This window comes from Mauremys mutica, chromosome 1 (genome assembly GCF_020497125.1).
Source record: "Mauremys mutica isolate MM-2020 ecotype Southern chromosome 1, ASM2049712v1, whole genome shotgun sequence".
NCBI classification, from domain to species: domain Eukaryota; kingdom Metazoa; phylum Chordata; order Testudines; family Geoemydidae; genus Mauremys; species Mauremys mutica.
The window spans coordinates 203,949,599-203,973,339 of record NC_059072.1 but is presented as its reverse complement, the minus strand read 5'-3'; the positions used below and the strand labels follow the sequence as shown (position 1 = coordinate 203,973,339).

At 42.9% G+C, this 23,741-nt stretch overlaps 1 long non-coding RNA gene across 1 annotated transcript in view; it reads left to right on the top strand.

Moving 5' to 3' along the window:
• Positions 1–19,920, top strand: part of LOC123352399 — a 73,686-nt gene extending 53,766 nt beyond the window's left edge. Inside the window, exon 3 of the long non-coding RNA XR_006574163.1 lies at positions 19,797–19,920. This is a non-coding gene — a long non-coding RNA (uncharacterized LOC123352399). The remainder of the gene's footprint in view (positions 1–19,796) is intronic.
• Positions 19,921–23,741: the final 3,821 nt, after the last annotated feature.

Sequence of the window (23,741 nt, the reverse complement as noted above, 5' to 3'; positions counted from 1 at the left end):
CCCATGCCCCATCCGAATGTTATTGCAGTGAAATTCAAGGTGGAATTTCCAAGATGCAGTAGTGAGCAATGCAAAGGAATAAAATAGGTGGAATAACTGGTATTTACTGCTCTATGTATATTCATATTTAAATAGTATTTGGAGTGCAGTCTTTATGCACAGCCAGAGGATGCATAGCTGTAAACTGGGGCCAGGAAGAAAGCCCCCTAGCTGATCATATAATGTATTTCAGAATTGTCCATGCATGTTTTTTAAGGAGGTCATATCTGCCTTGCTCTGAAGCATCCAGGTATAGGACGCTGCCAGATATACTTCTTCTCTCATACCTGAAAACAGATGCATATGTGTGTGCGCTCTCTCTCTCTCTCTGTGCTGCCCATCAACGTAGTATTTGAATGCCTTCCATGTAAAATCAATACCAATAGCCAAGTCCCTAGTGGACTTCAGGTAGTCTCTGAGATGGGACACAACAAGAAATGGATTCAGACTAAAACCCTTGGGGAAGTTTGGATCTGAATTTGTATCCAAGCTTTGTGCCTTGGGACCATGCCTAGACATGACATGATATATATGTGAGATGTGGAGTAAGACTATATTCTGAATGGAGAGGAGAGTTTTTAAATGTTTGACTGTTGTTCCCTGCTATAAACTCACATAGGAGGATTCATTCAGATACTGTAGGAACTGTTTCCATGGGTCCTGAGGTGAAGTGTGCTAGTAAGTACAGATGTAGGGCTTCGAGAACTCATTGACATTACCATTCAAAGACTTTAGCTTTTGAATACTATGATTTGAATACCAAATTGTTAGGCTAACAAACTTGAGGTGTGGGAAATTGTCCCTGAGATGGGGGAGGAGGAAACACATTGACCAGAGGTGGCTGGAAGAGGGGATAGTTTAGTAGGGGTAAGGATGCAGAGAGGGTGTGTCTATGATTGGCATGTGATATGTGAATGAGATGACTTGATGGAGAGAGACACATAACCCTCCCCTGCTTAACTTATTGTTGAAGTTTAGCCTGGAAAGTGCCCCTTTGCTGAGACCAATGCACCACTCACCTTCTGGCCGTGCCTCACCGCTTTGATTTTGCAGGGCTGCCAAAAGGAGGTCAGGGGTGCAATGTGAAGTCCTGTAGTAAGGCAGCGTAAAAAAAGGAAAAAGAGACAGACAGGTAGACAGTACATCAGGTCAAGTGCAGCTTCTGTGCCTTACTTCAGTAACAGGGCAGGAAAGAGTGGACAGAGGTGAGTTCAGTAGAATATAGGGGTCAATTCCTGTAAATTGGGGTGTCTGAACACTCTTGGAAAGAAATGGGAAATTAATCATGAAAGTAGTATGGCTAGAGTAGGAAATCCCTGTAGATAAAGTGAAATGATTCAAGGATTTTTTTTAACATTATTACGTAACAGAAACATTGTCCAAAACTCAATGAAGGAATGATGTGATGCTTTAGAATGTCATGTAATGTCCTCATAGCAGACCATGGTTTCATCTGATAGATGTCACAAGGACAGAAAAGAATGCCGTGGGAAAAGAATCCCTCACAGGTAATCCTAGCACCTCAGGAATATCAGTTTTTGCTGACTCGGGGAAGGGAGGAGGAAATAATCTTAAAACCAGATGGATTAATAGATTCCAAGGCCAGAAGGGATTATCGTGTTCATGTACTCTGATCTCTTGTACAACACAGGTGTAGAACTTCCCCAAAATAATTCCTAGCGCAGATCTTTTAGAAAAACATCCAGTCTTGGTTTAAGAATGGTTGGTGATGGAGAATCCACCATGACCCTTGGTAAATTGTTCTAATGGTTAATTACTGTCACTGTAAAAAAAAGATTGACTTATTTCCAGTCTATTTGTTTCTAGCTTCAACTTCCAGCCATTGGCTCTTCAATCTATCAGAGAAAGGTGTAGCATGATCCAATTATTAAATATTTGTTCTCCATGTAGATACTTAGACTCTAATCAACTCACTCCTGCTCCTGCTCCTGCTCATTTGGCAAACTAGATTGAGCTCTTTGAGTCTGTCTATCACTATAAGGCATATTTTCTAATTCTTAAATCATTCTTGTGGCTCTTTTCTAAGCCCTTTCCAATTTACCAACATCCTTCTTCTTATTGCATATTTTATTATTATTGCTACATATTAGAGCTTTGTGGTAAAAGAGTGACTGAAGCTATGCAAAACACAGAGAATTTCTTTGAGCCTGATGCAGGCATTACACTGGGTTGGGGTGGAGGTGGGGGGGTGAAGGGAACACTGTTGCACTCAAAATGGCATTTATTTATCTGGCGTTAAGGAAAATGATAGATAGCAACAATGTATGAGAATGGGATTAGAAGTGCTTGCCACTCCTAGCTCTTATTTCAAACTGTTTTTTAAAGGATCTTTCAGTACAGTTCCATTTTTATGGTAAAGTATAAAGATTTGGCCTTTGGCAGTCAAATCTTCAGAACATGGCCTTCATGGGGGGAGGGGGGAAGGAAGAACTGGATCTGTGCCCTTTTTTATGCTGCTTTGAGGTATAAAGAAGTATTAGCTGGTTTCTGCTTGAGTGGTGTACTATTGTGGGTTTTTAAAAAAACAAAACCAAAATTTGTTTGTTAGTCTTTTTATCTTTAAAAATGTCAGGAAGTCTCTTTCCTGTTTTGTGTGGGGTTTTTTTTTTTTTTTTTTTTTTTGTAGTGGCATACACAAGTGGTAGCCCACACAAACTATGTAACTCAGTATCTTGCATGTGAAAAAGTAAACCTCTCAAGTAAAGGACAGTTTATAATGCAGTTTCAAGATGTGGCCCCATAGATCTCACTTTAATGCAGAACGGAAAAATTTGGAAAAGCAGAAAAATTGATTACAGATGATCAGCAGAATATTTTTGTATTTGTAATGTCTATATTTTAAAACAATAATTGCAAATTATTGCCTTCTTACTTGCCATATCTGATCTCAGGATTCTGTATTTCCCCTGCTGTAGTAGACAGCATCCCAAGCAGTGACATGTCTGTTTTTTCTCATTTACTATACACAATCCAGCAACTGATGCATCTCATCAGATCTACCTTTAAGAATTCCAGTTTTTGTTTTTTTGGTTTTTTTATCAAGTCTTTGCTGCGCCGCATGAAATCCAAAGACAAAGAACAAACTTGTGCATCTCATTGGAACTAAATCAATGTACATTGTGTTATCTTTTATCACAACATGTGCATCAATTTTCTCTCATTGAATAGCGTAGTAATTCAAATGTTCATTTGCTCTTATTTTGTTTTGTGCTGATGCAAAGATGGGCTTAACATTCCCACCCAGAGCGCCCTCATATATGCATACATGTGCATACATGCAACTAGCATCTTTAGGTTAGTAACTGCCATATGGGGCAACTTTCAGGCTAGGTCAATTCTGGAGGCTGATAATATTGGCATTGATGGGCCTCCTTTTAACTTTGAGGAAGGTTTACTAAGTGGAAGCTTTGTTTTCCTTTTGGGCTGGATAAAGGTGTAAATATATTTGCCACATAGCAAAAATTAGGATTACTAAAGTCTGATCTACACTTAAAAGTTTTGCGTGTGTGTGTGTGAGAGAGAGAGAGAGAGAAAATATCATACGTGTAACCATCAAAGCTATGCTAGCAAAATCCTGACTGTAGATGCAGTCATGTCAGCCAAAAAAAAAAAAAGTTGTTTTTTTTACTGGTATTACTTATTTTGTTTAGGAAACTGGTGTAAGCTATACTACCAAAGAAGTCTTTGCTGGTATAAACTGGGTCTGCACTAGCTACACTGGCAAATGCTTTCCTAGTGTAGACAAAACGTCAGAGTGCTTTCTTTGTATATACTCTCAAAGGGTTATATTCACCACCGGGTAAAGGGCCAAAACAAAGTCTATGCACCATTAAGTTTCACTTCAGTCCCACGCAAGCCCAATTTGAAGGAATTAAGTGGGACATAGGCCTATTGAGGCCCTCTGCCCAGGGGTGACTATCACCCCAAGTGTGTTCCATATGCCATAGGTAGAAGAAAAGGAAAAGTGAATTGCATAAGAGAAGAATATTCGGTCTAGTCGTGTTTACAAAGATATAAGCCAAACATACTTCCAAAAGCCTCAAAGCACTGAGGAAATTTGTTGAGAAGAGGCAGGAAAAGTTGCTTATGTAAATGAAGTGTGTGGTTATCAATAGTTTCTTTTGGGAGAAGCAGGAAGTAAACACTCTATTTTTGCTTCTTTAAGTTTGCTGTATTATAGATGAATCATAAGTAACAACCTTCAAAGCACTTTATGGGAAATGTTCTTGGTAGAGTAAGTTAACTGTAAGTCTATTTAAAAAAAAAAAAGATTTTTTTTATATTGCCTTAGGGTTACATATAGAAACGTTTACGTCACACTAGCACGTAAGTGGAAAAATGTAGTAAACTTTCCAGAGAAATCAAGCCATGTCTGTGTGTGAAATTCTCTGTTCTCCCTTTCTCTGTCTCGTTATCTGGAATAATTATTGATGTGTGGTGTATTATCTAATTAGGCATGTGCTCTGGTATTTTAAGAAGTGAGAATCACTTTATGTAGTAGCTGGTAAGTTAGTGTAGTTTGATATTTTCTTTATTTTTAGATATGGTGCTATGAAAGTTTCAGTGAGATCCAGTGAAAATTATTCTTAACACCAAGGGCTACATTTAAGTAGAATGTATTTTAAGTACCTATTAAGGTCCAAATACATGTGTGTTTCAATAGAAATATAGCAATATAAGCAACTCAAACCTCATCTAGCTCCCTTTGAGGTCAGCTCACACTGACTTCAACAGGAGTTGGATCCAGCCCTCTCGTACACGTCACTGGAATTTCAGAATGAATATCTGACACACATATTCAAACAAATTGCAGGAGGCTGCACCTTTATCAATCACAAACTGATTCTTCTCTACTCTGCACCTTGTGTAGGTTCTTGCACCTCTGCGTAGTTGTAGATGCTCCCACATCAGAAAGGTAACATTTTACAGCTGCTTTGCACAGGTGTTAATGATGTGAGGTGAAAGGCAGAAGAGAATCAGGCCCCATAAATACAAAGTTCTAAGGGTAGCTAGTCCCTCTGTCCCCACCCAGCATAGCAGCTAGCAGGCATATCCGTGTGACTCACCAGACACAATGTAATCTGACATTGCAGAAACATTTTGATGAGATTCAATTGAAAATGATTAGAAACAGACAGAACATCATAAGGTTTTCACACTTTTTCCAGTCTGAAAAGCTGTGGACAACACAAGCCCCAGACGGGGGCTCTGCCAAGGGCCCCTATGGCCTTGGATTTAAAGGGTCTAAGATGGGGCTGAGTGTCAGCATATCTTGCGACAAACTCTAGCTGGTGATGGACGTGTAGCTTACACCAGGAGCTGCCCACCCCATCCTAGCTCTGAGACTGCTAATTGAGTCAGTGCTAAAGTAAATTTCTGGCCAGTCATTTGGGATGTTGCCAAGGTGCCAGGCATTGATTCAGAAACTACCCTGGAGTGCTGAAGTAGAGTTCACACAGCAGCACTGAGACCCCTGAGACAAAATCCTTTTAAACCGTTCAGCTGCTCTGTTGCTGCCCTGATGAAGGAGCGCTATGGTAGCATTCAAGAACTGAGAAACAGGCTAAGCTCCAGCAGGATAAACAGTGGACCAGCGTAAAAACCATCTGGGGCAGTCCTCAGCCTGTGATGTTTTTGTGTAACAGGCTGAAAATGACGTCCAGGGAACAAAGCTAATAATAATAATAAAAATGACTAAAACGAAGAGAGAGCACACAGATAAGCAGACCATTCCTACAGTCACAAAGTCCTCATTAGTTAGTGTGGGGCTATTAGATGTAAAATGGGCATGGCTCCTCATCCAGTGGGAGAATGTCATGGAAGTGCCTGCTTAAGCAATGATAGTGTAGTGCTCACATGAACCATGAACTGTATGACACAATCCCATGGCGCTCAAGGGGTCATTGTGCTTGGCATTGCACAGGCATGTATCCACAGGCAGTCACTGCTCCAAAGGGCTTACAATCTGAAGAACAGACATACGAAATATTATTTCCATTTCACAAGCCCAGAAAACACCATGTAAGATTCAGCTGTTTGAATTGCAGCCTATATTGACACTCTGTTTATTAACCACGCTAAGTGGACAACAACCCGTAGGAAAACATGGGACAACGGTGGAGGACTCCATTAGCTTGCATGATGCTACAGAAATGCGGCCCAGTGGGCAGGTAGAAAGCACTTGGCTAGCAAAGGTAATGGCAGACCAGAAATCATTAACTCTGTGGCCCTGGGGGAGGGAGGCTTCAGCATTGCCTCTCTTGCTTCAGGCCTCTAGGCTCTATTGTCCTACTATTAATAAAGAATAATTTCCTTATGGACTTTGTTTCCAGTGAGGGAAAGGGTAACTTTCACTGGAAATCTGGTCAACATCTTCCTAACAGGCTTGAAATGCACAGTTAATTTTCCCTACTGTTCCACTGGGCAGGGCAGGGCCGGGCTGGGCTGGATTAAGGTAGGGGCTTTAGGGGCTGCGATCTCTGGGCCGCTAAAAGGGGCGCTCAGGCAGGCTGCCTGCATGCCGTTGCTCAATGCCGCTCCCAGAAGCAGCTGGCTGCTAGCACAGGAACCAGCCAATGGGAACTATGGGGGTGGCGCTTGCAGGCGTGGGCAATGCACGGAGACCCACTGCCCCCTCCCCCCAGGGGCCACTTCCAGGAGCAATGTGGGGCTATGGCAGGCAGGCAGCCTGAGCCCTGCTGCGCCACCGGTCGGAAGCTACCTGTGGTAAGTGCCTCCTGGCTGGAACCTGCACCTCACACCCCCTCCTCCACCCCACCCCTTGCCCCAGATCAGAATCCCCCTCCTGCACCCAAACTCCCTCCCAGACCCTACACCCTCTTCTGCACCCCAGTCCCCTGCCCCAGTCCCCTCCTGCACGAAACTCCCTCCCAGGAGAAAGACTTGTATACAGGGGCTACACAAAATCTAATAGCCCTGGGCCCGCAGGAGAGTTAATCCAGCCCTGCCACTGGGGTATGATTATTGTACCGTACAGCTGGGAACTCATGTATTTCTATTTAAGGGAACTATAGAAGAAGAGATGGTAACTAGTGGCTGTTGAGAGCCATTCAAAAGCACAATGTGGTGATGACACATTTGTCTATCAAGCAGGGTTAAGCACTGTACAGTAATAACCTATTAAGTCTTTGATACAGGGTGCTAGTTCTCTGGCTGTCCTTTTTCTGCTATCCAGTCCACCTGCAATCTGTAAAAGTCTACTCTCCATTCCCTTCTCTCACCCACAGAAAAGGCCGTGACTCTCTCCTGTTGGGAAGAAGTCCACAGCTGATGCAATTTCCACTTATTTGCTAGAATTTCAAGGTTAACATGACAGGATTGTATTGTGCTGGTGCTTACTGTCATAGAAAATGTTGGGGTGAAATCTCTGTTCTTTATGGAGATCACCCACTCTTTGGGAATCGTTAAATCATCCCCCGCCCCCAGAGCTGTCTTATCCCTGGGGCTCTGACAATATATTTGAAGGGCTCATTCTCATCTCTGGAATAGACTGGATTGCACAAAGAATAAAATATTTAAAAACAAATCACAAGGGAGGATAAAACTCTTCTTCTCCCTGCAAGTCTCAAACCCCAGCCCCAATTCCAATGACACAAGTTGAACCATATGCTATTTGTGCTATATACTCCATCTGTTTTTTTCAGAAATCAAGTAAAAGCATTTCCAGCAAGTCCATTTAATATAAGCTTGTTTGCTAAGTGGTGCTGCTTTCCCTGGTAGTTCTGATTTGAAGCACTGTTTAACTAGGAAAACAAATGATTTAGTTCCTCCTCTGCAAGCAGTTGTATCCTGGTAGGTGGTGGTTACCGCTGGTTGGGAGAGGGAGGACATTTTTGTGGGAGCCTCTTCTTTGGCATAACATTACTGAATAGAATAAGTTATTTATGTACTTGATGGCTGGAAAGATATGCTGGACAAGTTTAGAACTCTCGGGACCTAGATGGTCATCTTATAGTACGTCAGTAACTTTAGTCAGTTTAGACATTCTGCTGAGATTTCATCAAATATGTAAATAAAGCTTTAAAGAAAATGAGCTTGACTTGAACATCTGGAGAACTAGAAGCAGGAAGAATAAACAAAAGCTCCTGCTGTCTTTTGTGCCAATATTACTAGCAGCACAGAGACAAATGCAAATGACTAAAGCTGGGGGGATCTATTTTTAGCCAGTAATTTGTGACATATTTAACCCCTTTCCTGTTCACAAATTATCCAGGAGCAAGTTTAAATTCTGACCAATTTATTTGTTAGCGGAATGTATTCGTGAATACATTTCAGCGTATGGGTTGCTGACCCATTATTCAAAATATCTGGGTGAAACTTTTTCAATGAACTAGTAAGTTGCAGTTTTGAGATGACTGAAACTATTCTTAAATTTGGGTTGAATTTGGCAACTCATTTTGCTTGAATAAAAAATGTGGAATTCCTTTGTCAAAGTCTAAATAGTTCATTTTTGACATTTTCTACATGAATCATTTTGATGTTTCATTTGGAAATAAACTGTTTTGTTTGAAAATATCATTTCATATGATCTGAACAATTTTTTTTCCAGTTTTGTTTTGGTGAGGGGAAAAAAAGTAGCTTCAGTTTGAAATTAACCGTTTTTTTAGGCGGGGAGGAATCATTTCATCCACTGACCTAAAAGATCACGTATTCACTCAGTTCTACTCTTCAGCATGACTATTGTCTGAGTGTTCATGGTTCCTATGGTGTGATTTGTCACACCTGCAACAAACTTTAAGGATGGCTATGAACACTTCTACCCATGACATTTGTACAAATACATATTTGTGGTGGGCATTTGCAATGCTTTCTGTTTCTGCAGACAGTTTTGTGAAGACAAATGTGCTCATGCAACAGTTTGTGGAAAATTAATTAAAGGGTTGTGGCAAATTAGGGCTGTTTGTTGGAATGGATGCTCATCATCTCTTTTTTGGCATTATTGACCCTGCTCTACAAGTAACCTACCAATTTGATGGCTGCATGGGCCAGAAGGATTGTTATGTAAGTGAGAGGAACATATCAGCATGCTTTGCACAATATGTAGAAGTGCAAGTATAAGTTAGCAGCCTGAGTGCACTAGTTTCTGTAGGCCAAATTATCAGTGAGATCTTCACTGAGCCTCCCTTTTTGTACCCACACAATTGTGAGCTCAGATAATTGAAGGTGAGTTTACTGTCACTTGGGTTTCTCAGTAAGGTATTTGGACATCTAAATGGCCTAGATTGCATCCAGGAGTCATGGCAGGAACAAAAATGAGGCCACACATACTAGGGCACAAGAGAGTGACAGAAATTATTTGTGCCACCAAATGTAGGTGTGAAAAGGAAAGACAACTTTAGTGGTAACCAGAGGCAGGTTTTGCAAGTTTTATTTAGCTGGCAATGGGGAAAAGAGCAAATGTAAGACATTTTAAAACTTTCCCTTCACTGGTGGCTGACTTTGTTATTCTCAATGGTCCAGATCCATGGGTACGGCTGAACTCAGCATGGTGCAAGTTGTGGGATTGGAGTCTAAAAGAGCGTGGCTTGGTTAGCCTAGCAAAAGGAAGGTTGAGAGGGTTATGATTGCGCTCTCTAATTACAGCAGAGATGTAACTACCATGGAGGGAGAAGAGCTAATTAAGTCAAAGGAAAATGTTGGCACAAGAATAATATATATTGGATATAAACTGGCCATAAATCAATTGAGGCTGGAAATGAAAAGATTTCTAACCATCAGAGGGATGAGGTTCTAGAACAGCATCTCAATATGAGTATGCGGGGGAGGCAAACAACTTAATTAGCTTTAAGAAGGAACATGATACGTTTATGAGGGGATTATATGACGGGGTTGTCTGTGATAACAGGGGAGGGACTATGTGACCCAGGACGTCCATTCCAGTTCTATGCCCCTATGATGCACAGGGACATTCTGGCCACATCCTCTTTCCTCCCTTCTTGCTTACCAAGCCTGTAATAAGGAACGGGACGTGGCATAAGTGCCCCATATATCATCTCTGGGCCCACTGGAAGATCACTGTCTTGCTTGGGAGATTCTTCCTGGTCTATTTATACCAGCTTCTGGGCCAATTTAGGTAAGTGGTGCAGTGGAAAGCAGCCTCACTGTACTGGGCTATCTGGCCCAAGATGATTCTTAGATAAATATTTTATTTTGCAGTGGTCAGAGGTGAAAGTAAGCCGGTATGGTCCAGTACGGCGTACTGGCGAGAGCTGGTACACCATGCCGGACTGGACCGGCTTCCCCGGCAGTGATTTAAAGGGCCCAGGTCTCTAGCCGCTGTGGGAAGCCCCGGGCCCTTTAAAGCGCCGCCGCCGGAGCTCCAGCAGCAGGGCTCGGGCGGCACTTTAAAGGGCCCAGAGCTCCGTGGCGGCCAGAGCCCTGGGCCCTTTATTTTACCCCTGAGCTCCAGGGCTCCCAGCCGCCTCTGCAGCTGGTAGCTCCGGGGTGATTTAAAGGCCCTGGGGCTCCCAGCCACAGCTGGAGCCCCAGGGCCTTTAAACACCTCTTCCGGTTGAGGCCATGCCCCCACCCAGGACTCCGGCATAGCGGTAAGTCCTTTCAATTACTTTCACCCCTGGCAGTGGTGGTGTAGCTATGCTGATCCCAGGATATTCGAGAGACAAGGTGGGTGAGGTAATATCTGTTATTGGGCCAACCTCTGTGTGTAATTGATGAGATCCTGAAGAAGAGCTGTGTAGCTCGAAAGCATCTCTCTTTCACCAACAGAAGTTGGTCCAGTAAAAGATATAACCTCACCCACCTTGTGTCTCAAGTATTTTATAACTACAGCCAGGAGTGAGGCCCCACTGTGCAGTATAAGTACGTCGGTGGACCTTCTAGAGCTGGTCAGGAAATAGTTTTCCCATCCTGGGAATAGCTCGGAGAGTTGAAAATGTTTTTCCATCATGAGTTGGGACAAAAGGCTGAAATCTCAAAAATAGTGAGCAACTGAAAACCCTTTTGGTTTCTGGTCAATCAAAACATTTTGCAATTTCTAAATTGAAATGTTTCATTCCAGTTTCAACTTTTACTTTTTCCCCCTAATCAATCTAGTTTACATTTTGAAACAAAGTCATTTTGAACTGGACATTTGAACATTTTGTTTTGAAAATATCAACTTTTTTTCTTGACCTATTCCACTCAGGGAAATTTGTCAAACCAGACTGTTTTACAGTTTTGGTTTGGCTGAAATAAGGACTTTACAAAAAAAATTCCCAACCAGTTTGGCCCTACCCCAAAGACCCTACAATCTAATTCAAGACATAATGTTACGAGTCAGCAGAGCAGCAAGTAGGAGGGAAAGGTTGGGGGGACTGAGCACGAGATTAACGGTAGCAGTATCACATGGTGGTATAACCTAACTGTGCGTGCAGCTTGATAGTTCCAAATCATGTACAAGTTTTCTTTAAATGACCATTTAAAAATTCCATATTAAATCATCACCCCTGGTGCTCCCTGAACACTGCCCTACCCCTGGCCTAGCTTTGGTTAAGAAAACATTTTTGAGACTGCTTGGTTTTGTTTTTTGTTTGGGGGGAAGCGGAGGGGAAGAATGGGAAGCTTAAGTTAGGGAAGATTCTTTTCTAGTTGAATATTAAAGCATGAAAGGGAAGAAAACAAAACACATGGCAAGGAATGTATCCAAGCCCCAGCAGTATCCTTATCTTTCCTTTTCTGCTGACTTCCTGCTAAGAATGCTTTGGCAGCTTTTAGGACAGTGTCTAAACTTTGCAAGCGTAAAGGAATTCAAATGGAACCCTGGACGTCATCACATTTTCCAAGTTGGCTATAAATCACAGTTTGTTATGGTTATTTCTTGTGAGGCAGAACATGTGCAAGGAGATAAGAGCTCAGGGGAAGGAGAAAGGAAGGGTATCTCAGAATAAAAGGCATACAAGTAGGAAATGCCTTATAAGAAATGTTTTGACTATATATATATATATATATATATATATATATATATATATCTACATGCAGAGGTAACTTAATGTCTGTTGAGGAGCTGGTGTCCCCTTTATTTATTTATATACTCAGCCTGGCATGGAATTTAAAAAAAAAACTGTCTCCTGCCATTCTGATTTGGCACAGCTGAACATGGTATTTTGCCCCCCTTAGGCAGTGGCAATATAGCAAATCATAGGGCAGATCCTCAGCTGGTGTATATCAATTGATATACAAGTGGAGTTCTGCTGATTTACTGAGAACCTGCCTCCTAGAAATGAGATGGAAAAGACTCATAAACTCTATATTCCTGCCACTGAGTTCCCTATTGTACAGCTGTCCTGTCTAATGTTAAATATCCCAAGCATGGGGGCTTCCACTGTTTCTCCTAGGAGACTATTCTCCTGTTAATTCAAGCTACCTTTCAGAACGCTTTCCCTGATGTTCATTGTAACTGATGCAGGCTCACCCCTGCAGCGCCTCCTGCTGGTCATCTCGGGAATTAGCTCTCCAGCCATCAGAGTGCCCTCTGCAGGCCGGTGATCCACCTTACCAGGACCCCGGTGCCCCTTTCCCTGGGGTGCTGCCCCTCTGGCAGTAACCCCCAATCTCAGGGTCTCCCCTCCCAGGGGAACCCCCACCCCCTCTCCCCACCTCACCCTTGGCTACTGCCAGTCACCACTTAGCCCCCCTTCACTGAGGCAGACTGCAGTGTATGAGCCACTCATCACAGGCAAGGAGGGTCTGGACCTGCTGCCTCCTGCAACCCAAGTGCCCCATTGGCCTTACGCTAGGCCTGCAGCCTGGGGCTTTCCTAGGCTGGAGCTCCTCGGCTCCCTTGGCCTTTCCTCAGCCCTCCTCCACTCTAGGCACTTGGTTAAGCTCCCTGCAGCCAGGCCCTTCTCTCTCTGCTCCTGGCTTCCCTGGCCTTTATAGGGCCAACTGGGTCCACTTGGGGCATGGCCACAGCTGAGGCTGTTTCCCCAATCAGCCCAGCTTTCCGCCCCCTGCTCCAGCCCTCTCCAGGGCTGTCTTAATCCCTTCCAGGCAGGAGCGAGTGACCACCCCGCTATATTCATCCTAAATTTTCCTTTTCTTAATGTCATCCTACTGCTCTTAATTTTACACCTTCTACATCCCTAACTAATTGCTCTCACTCCTGTGTGTTTACACCCTTCTGATATTTGCTAGAGTATTATGTCCCTCCCGCTCTCCCCTCAAACATCCAGGGGCTCTGCATTTGGAGTCACTCAGAGCTCAGAATCCAGTTCAGTATTTAGCTCTTTAAAACGTTAATCTTTTAATCTGGCATTTGGACAATCAACTGGTGGGAGGATAAATTGACTAACACTGGCTGAGGTGTGTGGTTATCTTGGATGCATTGTGTGATGGTCAGGTGCCTGTCATTACCAAATTAATGTGTGGTGTGTGTCACTGTTTATAAAAACAAGAGGAGCGTGGCTGGTTGAGCCCTGACCTGTTGCTTTGGCTGTCCTCATGACTCCAAAACCTGGTGAACCAATCAGGTTCCAACCTGGTTCATAGCCTGTAAAATGAATCACAGCCAGTCAATATGCATTTCATGTTGTTCTGAGTCTGCCTGTATGTCATTAACTGTGTTGTCGCCTGCTCCTGTTGTGATGCTGGAGAATAGAGAGGGTTGAATGGCTGGTGATCGGATGTTTGTTTTCAAGTGTGTTAAAGGAGGCATTTTCAACAGGGATGTTCTTTGTTCCTATAGAAATAAACATGCTTCTCATTCAGTGGGCCCTTTTCCGTACTAACAAACTGACTTTAAAAGAAAGCCAAATTAAAAAATTTCTCTTTAAAATACCAGTTATAAAATACCGGGAACCCTATAATTAAACCTAATTCAGTGCCTCAACAAAATGTAGATATCTTTTTACTAAAGATTTGAGAAGAAAATTGACTGGTGGTGAATTTGGAGTTAGGAAAATCAGGCAGCCACTGCTTATTCTTTCTCCTTTCTAGCCCCAGAGAAGCAGGATAGTGCGGGGACCATAAGAAGAATATCAGGCAGCAATACCTTCTTTCTCTAGCCCTCCCTCCAGCCCACAGAATTAGGCAGATCCAGTGTTGGTAGCTTCTTTCTTTCCTGCCCCATAAACCAGAATGGCTGGTCATTAGAATGAGTGGAAAAATTATTTTCATGGGAAAATTTCAATGTTTTTGTGTTCTGGAGTGTTCAGAACTGACCAATTTTTCATATATATATATATATATATATATATATATATATATATATAATAGATATTCTTAATTTGATCAAAAGTGTTATCAAAATGGTTATTAGAATTTATTCTTTTTTCTGAAAACCTGGATTTAAGAAATATATATTTTTAAAAGAACATGACATTTTCCACAATTTTTTGACAATATTGACTTTTTTGTCGAAAAGAAAAGCTGTCTGAAGAAAGGATGCCTCTTTTTGATGAAAAAAACGTTTTATTTGAAAAATATTGACTGGCTGTACTAGAGCCAACTGCCGCTGCTTCTGTTCCCTGTGGGAGGGACACAGCACTACCTACCCCATGCTGATGAGTTCCAAATAGCAGTGAAATCTGCTTGAAATGAACCCCCTCCTCAGGCCACTCAGTGGCCAACAAGTGGACATTTAATGGAGATAAAGCAACAAATAAACTGTTTTACGTTGCTTGAGATGAGGTGTTGCCTCTGAGAGGTGTCAGGTTCCATTGTACTTAACCATACGTTATCCCCCTTATTTTCTTCCTTTTAAATATTACTCATTCACCGTTTGTAAAAGCAATTCCCTTACTGAAGAGAACAATTTCATTAGATGGGGCCAAGCTGGGACTACCACTCTCCCCTCCTATGCACTCCCTAGAAGTGTGCAGGAATGTGCAGGAATGATCCTCCTCCCCTTCAGGGACACTAGGACGCATGTGGCGCCCCCTCCCCTGAGCCACGTGTACTTGGAAGAAAGAAATTCTAGGGAGGAGCCAACACCAAGGACCAAAGATACTGGAGCTGGTGGGAGCAGACAGAGGGGCAGCCTCAGCAACGACCCCAGGTGCAAATGACATCCTAGTTCTGACTCTGGATTTTCTCTCCCCTGTGCCGATTGGCTGTTTGCTCCAACCCCCGATCGTTTCTTCACCTCAACATCACTCCATCTGCCCTCTATGCTTCCCATTTCTGCTCTCTCCTTTTTGTCCTCTGCCCTATCCCCCTCACCTCATCCCTTCAGTGTTGCCTCTCCCATTCCCTCTCAACAAAATCTCACCCCCAAAATTAAATAGAAGTGGCCCTAAGATCACATTGTTCTCTCTGCTTGTACGTTAGAGCCTGGTACCCTCCTGTGTCTGTCTCATCTATTTAGCTTGTCACCTCTTAAGAGCAGGGACCATCTACTACTGTGTCTGTACAGTGCCTTACACAATGGGACCTCATTCTCGGTCTGTCTTTAGGTACTACGATAATCATAATTTGTGTGTGACCATACTACTATGGGCTGTGATCTCACCAGCTTTCATAGGCTAAGCAGGGAAAGGCCTGGTGAACACTTCCAACAAGTACCTTCAAGGAAAATTCAGGGTGCTGCAAGAAGTGCTGGTGAGTGATTCAGCAGGTGGCACTGTTCCTTTTGAGGCAATGCTGAACCAGTGTCATAGCAGAGAGAGGTGTTGCTGTGGGGACTGCCCATCGTTTGGAGGAAAAAGAAGAGAGGCCAATCGCATTACTGTGCTATTTCTGGCAAGGGAACAAGTGTTGCCAGCTCTCACAATTCTATTGAAAGTCTCATGATATTTGATGTTTTCCTTGTAGCCCCAGCTCCTAGAGTCAAGTGATTATGGGGGAATCTTGGCTTTCATTAAAAAGAAAAAGTAAATTTCTAGATCTCATGGTTGCAAAGAAAAGTTCAGAATTGTGGTCAGGTGCATCCAGAAGGCAAAGAAACACCCTGTTTTATTATTTTTAAAATAATAAAAATCTCATGATTGTTGAGTGCTGGGAGTTGGCAATATTGTTAGTATTCACCCTGATGTCCTGGCCAAATTCCTGTTGGCTTTCTGCTTTCAACTTTCTGATTATCTACCTCCTACAGTTAGTGTAAGGATTCTCACACACTTTAAGGCACCTTTACGCTGCCAGAGTAGTGAGTGAGAACGAGTGAGAGAGAATCAGGTCTTATATTTCACATCATATGTGGCTGCATTTTCAGGGATTCTTGTGCATATTTGTGTACTTTTGAAGCAGCTTGACATGTGCTCTGAGATTGTACTGGGTGAAAAACCTGATACAAAATGTTAGGTGAAACTTGCTTTTACAGGTTTGTTTGTTTGTTCTTTTACAGTGCAAGGCCCTTATATGCTTTCATCTGCTGTCAAACTCCTACTGATTTCATAAGTGTTTGTATGCATTGATTGAGGGCAGTGTCTGGATCCTAAGTATTCAGTGGCTTCAAAATATTCCACTTCTTTAAAAAGGGAACTATTGTAAACCTTTCCAGTGTCCTCTTTTAGTTTTGAGTAACAGTTTTTAATCACATACCCAGGGATGGAAATGAAAATTGCAAAGAAATGTATTGTTAATTGTTCAAGATTCGCTATGTGCTACATTCATTGTGTCCAGGTTTGTCACATGCCAATGATTCATGATGTGTGCCTGTACCCAGTATAAAATTAGTAGGTGTGTCTTATAAACAAAAATAATCGCCATGTGAGTCACAGTAAAATTCCCCCCTTTCTGTGGAGGTGCTTATTAATCTGGAATTTTAAATAAGGGGAAGGGCTGAGTGTAGATGGGTTATACTCGCTGAATCTTGAAGCAGTTAAGATTTTTGGCTTGTGATGGCTCTTCCAGAGCATGAATTGTGAGTGTGTGGTCTAGTAAAACTATCAGTTTGCATGAGCTTTAGCCTCAGATGGCCGTTAATGGCAGTTCAGTCTCCACGGCCCATTCAGTGTTTGGCCTCTCTGCTGAGACTCACAACAAGGTTGCCTACAAAATAGTTCTTGTTTTGTTCCCTAAATGTTATGTGGTTTTTTTGTGTTTTTTTTAAGTGACAGTTTATCTAACATCTGGACTGTTTCCCTTTGTTGTACTCCTTTATGTAACTTGTCCGTTTTGTTTTGATTTGAAATGACTCTCTGGGTATGTCTACACTGCAGCTTGCAGTGTGCTTCCCAGCACAGGTCGACAGACACATGCTAGCTCTGTTTGAGCTGGCACACTAAAAGTAGCAGTGTAGATAGGGAGGGGTAGCACAGGGAGCAGCTGGGGCCAGCTGCCTGAGTACAAATCTTCCTGGATCCCTGGGTACGTACTCAGGTGGCTAACACAAGTTGCCACCCACGCTACCCCCAGCTACCCTGCTATTTTTAGACTCCTGAACTTTCAGACCAGAAGGAACCATCTAGTCTGACCTCCTGAACATGGCAGGCCACGGAACCTCACCCACTCGCTCCTGTAATAGACCCCTAGCCTCTGGCTGAGTTACTGAAGGGAGCAAATCTTGATTTAAAGACTTCAAGTTACAGAGAATCCACCATTTACTCTAGTTCAAACAAGCAATTAACCTGTGCCCCATGCTGCAGAGGAAGGTGAAAACCCCCAGGGTCTCTGCCAATCTGATCTGGGAGAAAATTCCTTCCCAACCCCAAATATGGCAGTTAGTTGGACCCTGAGCATATGGGCAAGACCCACCAACCAGGCACTTGAGAAAAGAATTCTCTATAGCAACTCGGAGCCCTCCCGCTCTAGTGTCCCATAACCAGTCATTCGGGATATTTGCTGCTAGCAGTGGCAGATGGGCCACATGCCATTGTAGGCATCTCAGCATACCATCCCCCTCCATAAGTGTGCTCTCTTAAGTAGAATTAGTGCATATCTGTCTATCTGATCTGGGAAGCATGTCCCAGTCGCAGCGTCCTCATGCTCCACACATCCAGGCTTTAATGTGTTAAGCGTATTTTCCAAAAGAGGTAAATATTGCAGATGGGTCCAAATTAAATGCCCAGATTCAAATATCCCTCAAATCTTGAGGATGGTCAGACCTAATCCAAAATTTGCAGCTGGACAAACCCATTTGGTAGTGATTGTATACAAATTTGACTTTTTACAGCTCTGTTTTATCTTTAGTAACGGTCTAAGAGGATTTATTCTCTCCTTGATATGGACAAATAAATACCTATAATAGACAAATAGATCTTTTACTCCAAATAAGAGACATCACATTATGTACCATGTACATTTTTTTTCTGGAGGACCAATAAAACTAAAAACAATGTTTCCATTATACGTATAAGACGTTTGAGAGGCTTCATAATACAACTGCTACCAGGATAGGTTAGAAATGCTAGAAACTGCATTTACTACCTTTTAAGATAATGTCAAACAGTAAGTTTCTGCCAAATCTCTAGTGTGAAGGGCTTTGAATCTTTTCATATCTGGACCCGCTGGATTTTATTCTGGTAATGAGGAAAAGTAGAAATGTTTCCTTTCTTTTGCAACTCCCTGTTCCAAAATTGACAATGTCTATGCTGCGTATTTCTTAATGAGGTTTGAACTAAAAGCGTGTGTTTCTTATACGGTGCCCTTTCACAAAAGTCCATGCTCACTCAAGAATAATGTAGTAATATTTTCCCTGAAGTCTTTGCATAAGCAAGAGTCGAGAGAACTAAAAATAGAGAAATAAACAATAGGAATACTTTGGTGCAGTATACTCAGCACATTGGATCATTGCCCTGTAAAAATCCAGTGTTTCTTCTAGATTGCTCCTTATGAAGTCAACAACAGCAATTAAAATGGCTATTAAATCTTTGGATGTCATTCCAGTACATAAAATTTTATAAATAAAGGCCAGTATTCATTAAATGCCATAAACATGTTGAGCAATAAAGTAAAACCACATTTATCTGAATAGAATGGGAGACTCGTAATTTATTTGTATAAATGGAGTTTTGAATTTGCAGGATACCTTTTAATGTAAATGATGCCATTTGAAGGTCATCATTACCCGGATTTAGATAATGGGGTTTTCTTTTTTTTTTTTTTTGGGGGGGGGGGGAGATAATGAGCATTTGGCTATATAAGATTCTACTGAAAATAGGGTTTTTAACATATTTGAAAAATGTGCATTATATTATGCTACACTGACTCAATTTTTATTTTATGCTGTCAGAGCTCTGTGGCAGAAGAGTGAATATATGCAAACTGAATGTGGTCTGTTTTTATTCAGTTAATCGTAAAAGCCTGTCAAATCCACCAAAAATCATACATTGATTTGCTAGTGTAATACCCATATGGACATCATTAGTATTTTGTGATATTGAGGACATAGGTCTTCTAAGCCTGAAATCCACAAATCATCACTTTCAACTGCTGATGGTCTGTGAAGAGTTAAGGACTGTACGTTCAGAATTTCCACTGTGTGTGTGTGTGTGTGTGTGTGTGTGTGTGTGTAACGGGGTAGACCCTCTACTGGAGTAATTTGTCATAGCTCTATTGATAGTAATGGACCTGTGAAAATTTACACCAGCTGAGCATCTGCCCCAATATTGTGTGCATATATATGTGCATGATTATCATCTATATGGAGTATGTGTGTGTGTGCGTGTGCGCATGCATATGCATACACACACACACTGAGTGTACATGATTAACGTTAGGCAAGTGATTGAGGTAAATTGGTTACAGCAACTAGTTGGATTGTTACACGGTCATGTAAACATCAAAGGAGAGATTTCCACAAATTGGATAGACCGAGTATAACATTTCTTCTGTTTCCGTAGGGGTGCTGTGTCTTCAGCCATGCATATTTCTCTGCTGAATCAATTCTGACACACCTACACAGAGCTGTGATTTGCCTTCAGTAACTATTTATGCCTGAAACAGAAACAAGAAGGAAGGTACAGTGATGTTTATAAAGCTGCTGCCTTCTTCCACAGACATTTATAGCTTTGGACACTGAACTGTACAATGTAATAAAATAAAAATTAATCACCTTATTTCCTAATAATTGATTTTACTGTTTTATATATCTTCTCCATGTGTGGTGTGTAGAAGGCTGGAAGCCAATGAGTCCTGCTCATTAGCTGGCAAGATGTGATCGGAATCACAGAGACTTGGTGGGGTAGCTCACATGACTAGAGCACTGTCATGGATGGGTATAAACTGTTCGGGAAGGACAGGCTGGAGAGAAAAGGTGGAGGTGTGGCGGTCTATGTAAGAGAGCAGTATGATTGCTCAGAGCTCCAGTATGAAACTGGAGAAAAGCCTGTTGAGAGTTTTTGGGTTAAATTTAGTGGCAAGAGCAACAAGGGTGATGTTGTGGTGGGTGTCTCCTGTAGACCAGCAGACCAGGAGAATGAGGTAGACAAGGCTTTCTTTGGACAACTAATAGAAGTTTCCAGATCATAGGCCCTGGTTCTCATGGGGGACTTCAATCACCCTGACATCTGCTGGGAGATCAATACAGCAGTGCATAGACAATCCAAGAAGTTTTTGGAGAGTGTTGGGGACAGCTTCCAATTAGGGGTCGTGCTCCTCTTGACCTGCTGTTCACAAACAGAGAAGAATTGATAGGGGAAGTAGAATTGGGTGGCAACCTGGGCAGCAGTGATCATGAGATGGTAGAATTCAGGATCTTGACAAAGGGAAGAAAGGAGAGCAGCAGAATACGGACCCTGGACTTCAGAAAAGCAGACTTTTGACTCCCTCAGGGAACTGATGGGCAGGGTCCCCTGGGAGGCTAATATGAGGGGGAAAGGAGTCTAGGAGAGCTGGCTGTATTTTAAAGAAGCCTTATTGAGGGCGCAGGAACAAACCATCCTGAAGTGCAGAAAGAATAGCAAATATGGCAAGCGAACAGCTTGGCTTAACAGAGAAATCTTCGATGAGCTTAAATACAAAAAGGAAGTTTACAAGAAATGGAAACTTGGACAAATGACCAGGCAGGAGTATAAAAATATTGCTAGAGCATGCAGGGGTGTAATCAGGAAGGCCAAAGCACACTTGGAGTTGCAGCTAGCAAGGGATGTGAAGGGTAACAAGAAGGGTTTCTACAGGTATGTTAGCAACAAGATGAAGGTCAGGGAAAGTGTGGGACCCTTATTGAATGGGGGAGGCAACCTAGTGACGGATGATGTGGGAATAAGCTGATGTACTCAATGCTTTTTTTTTTTTTTGCCTCGGTCTTCTCAGACAAGGTCAGCTCCCAGACTGCTGCATTGGGCAGCCTTCAGTGGTGAAAGAACAGGTTCAGGACTATTCAGAAAAGCTGGATATGCACAACTCCATGGGGCCGGATGCAGTGCATTGGAAGGTGCTGAGGGAGTTGGCTGATATGATTGCAGAGCCATTGGCCATTATCTTTGAAAACTCATGGTGACTAGGGAAGGTCCCGGATAATTGGAAAAAGGCTAATGTAGTGCCCATCTTTAAAAAAGGGAAGAAGGAGAATCTGGGAAACTACAGACCAGTCAGCCTCACCTCAATCCCCAGAAAAATCATGGAGCAGGTCCTCAAGGAATCCATTTTGAAGCATTTGGAGGAGAAGGTGGTGATCAGGAACAGTCAACATGGATTCACCAAGGGCAAGTCATGCCTGTTTTAACTTCTATGATGAGATAACTGACTCTGTGGATGTGGGGAAAGTGGTGATATACCTTGACTTTAGTAAAGCTTTTGATATGGTCTCCCACAGTATTCTTGACAGCAAGTTTTAAAAAGTATGGATTGGATGAATGGACTATAAGGTGGATAGAAAGCTGGCTAGATAGTTGGGCTCAACTGGTAGTGATCAACTACTTGATATCTAGTTGGCAGCTGGTATGAAGCGGAGTGCCCTAGGGGTTGGTCCTGGGCTTGGTTTTGTTCAACATCTTCATTAATGATCTAGATTGATGAGATTGATTGCACCCTCAGCAAGTTCGCAGATGACACTAAACTGTGTGTGTGGGAGGGAGAGGTAGATACACTGGAGGGCAGGGATAGGGTCCAGAGGGACCTAGACAAATTGGAGGATTCGGCCAAAAGAAATCTGAAGAAGTTCAATAAGGACAAGTGCGGAGTCCTGAAGTTAGGATGGAAGAATCCCATGTACTGCTACAGGCTGGGGACTGACGGGCTAAGCAGCAGTTCAGCGGAAAAGGACCTGGGGATTACAGTGGATGAGAAGCTGGATATAAGTCAGTAGTGTGCCCTTATTGCTAAGAAGGCTAATGACATTCTGGGCTGCATTAGGAGGAGCATTGCCAGCAGATTGAGGGAAGTGATTATTCCCCTCTATTCGGCACTTGTGAGGCCACATCTGGAGTATTGCATCCAGTTTTGGGCCCCCCACTACAGAAAGGATGTGGACAAATTGGAGAGAGTCCAGCAGAGGGCAACGAAAATGATTAGGGGGCTGGGGCACATGACTTATGAGGCGAGGCTGAGGGAACTGGGCTTATTTAGTCTGCAGAAGACAGCAGTGAGGGGGGATTTGATAGCAGCCTTCAACTACTTGAAGGGGAGTTCCAAAGAGGATGGATCTCAGCTATTCTCAGCGGTGGCAGATGACAGAACAAGGAGCAATGGTCTCAAGTTGCAGTGGGGGAGGTCTAGGTTGGATATTAGGAAACACTATTTCACTAGTAGGGTGGTGAAGCACTGGACTGGAATACCTAGGGAGGTGGTGGAATCTCCTTTCTTAGAGGTTTTTAAGGCCCAGCTTGACAAAGCCCTGGCTGGAGTGATTTAGTTGGGGTTGGTCCTGCTTTGAGCAGGGGATTGGACTAGATGACCTCCTGAGGTCTCTTCCAACCCTAATCTTCTATGATTCTACCTGTGATAAACTGGCAGTCGTCCTGAACTAATAGTTGTTTCTGGGAAAATCTGCAGCAGTTAAAATGGAATCACATAATGTAAAAGGAAAAAGACATTTGAGAAAAGCTGCATGAGAAAATTGCAATAGTAAAGAAGTTTGAGATGACAGTGCCCACATATTTGAACCCCAGCACTGATCTTCCTTAAAGAAGTCCCACACTCTGTCCCCTGTACCTACTTATATTCACCCTGCCCCAGCACCGGGAGCCCCAGGGTGTAACTGCTCTTTGTGCTAGTTGGGGAGAAATGTGGCACCGCTCCTCTTCACTGCATGCTGACCTTGGGGAGCTAGAGTGCAGCCTCTGACAGGCTAACTGCACCAGAATGCACCAGCAAGCAGTGGTGCTTTCTAATATATTTACAGTTGTCTCCCAGCCTGAATCTCCTGGCTCTGGATATACTCTGAGTATCCCAGGAGCTCGAGAGAGTAGAGGCCCCAAGTTCACCCCCTCCCCAACGTGGAGGCAGGAGAGCTCATGTTGAGAAGGAAAGCTAACAAAGAGAGGGCCCACAAAGGGAAGGCCCTGTACAGCTAGACCAGGGATCCTCAAAGGGGGGGCCGTGACCCCTAAGGGGATCACAAGGTTATTACATGGGGGGTCACTAGCTGTTAGCTTCCACCCCAAACCTGCTTCATCTCCAGCATTTATTATAGTGTTAAATATAAAAAAAGTGGTTTTTAATTTATAAGGGGGGTTTTCACTCAGAGACTTGCTGTGTGAATGGGGTCACCAGGACAAAGGTTTGAGAGCCACTGAGCCAGGCGCTTGGCACGTTCATAGGGCTGTCTCTGTCAGAGATGGTATGTTGTTGTACTTGATGTCTGGCTTGCACCTGTCTGTCTGTTTAATCATAAGACCAAGTTGTGC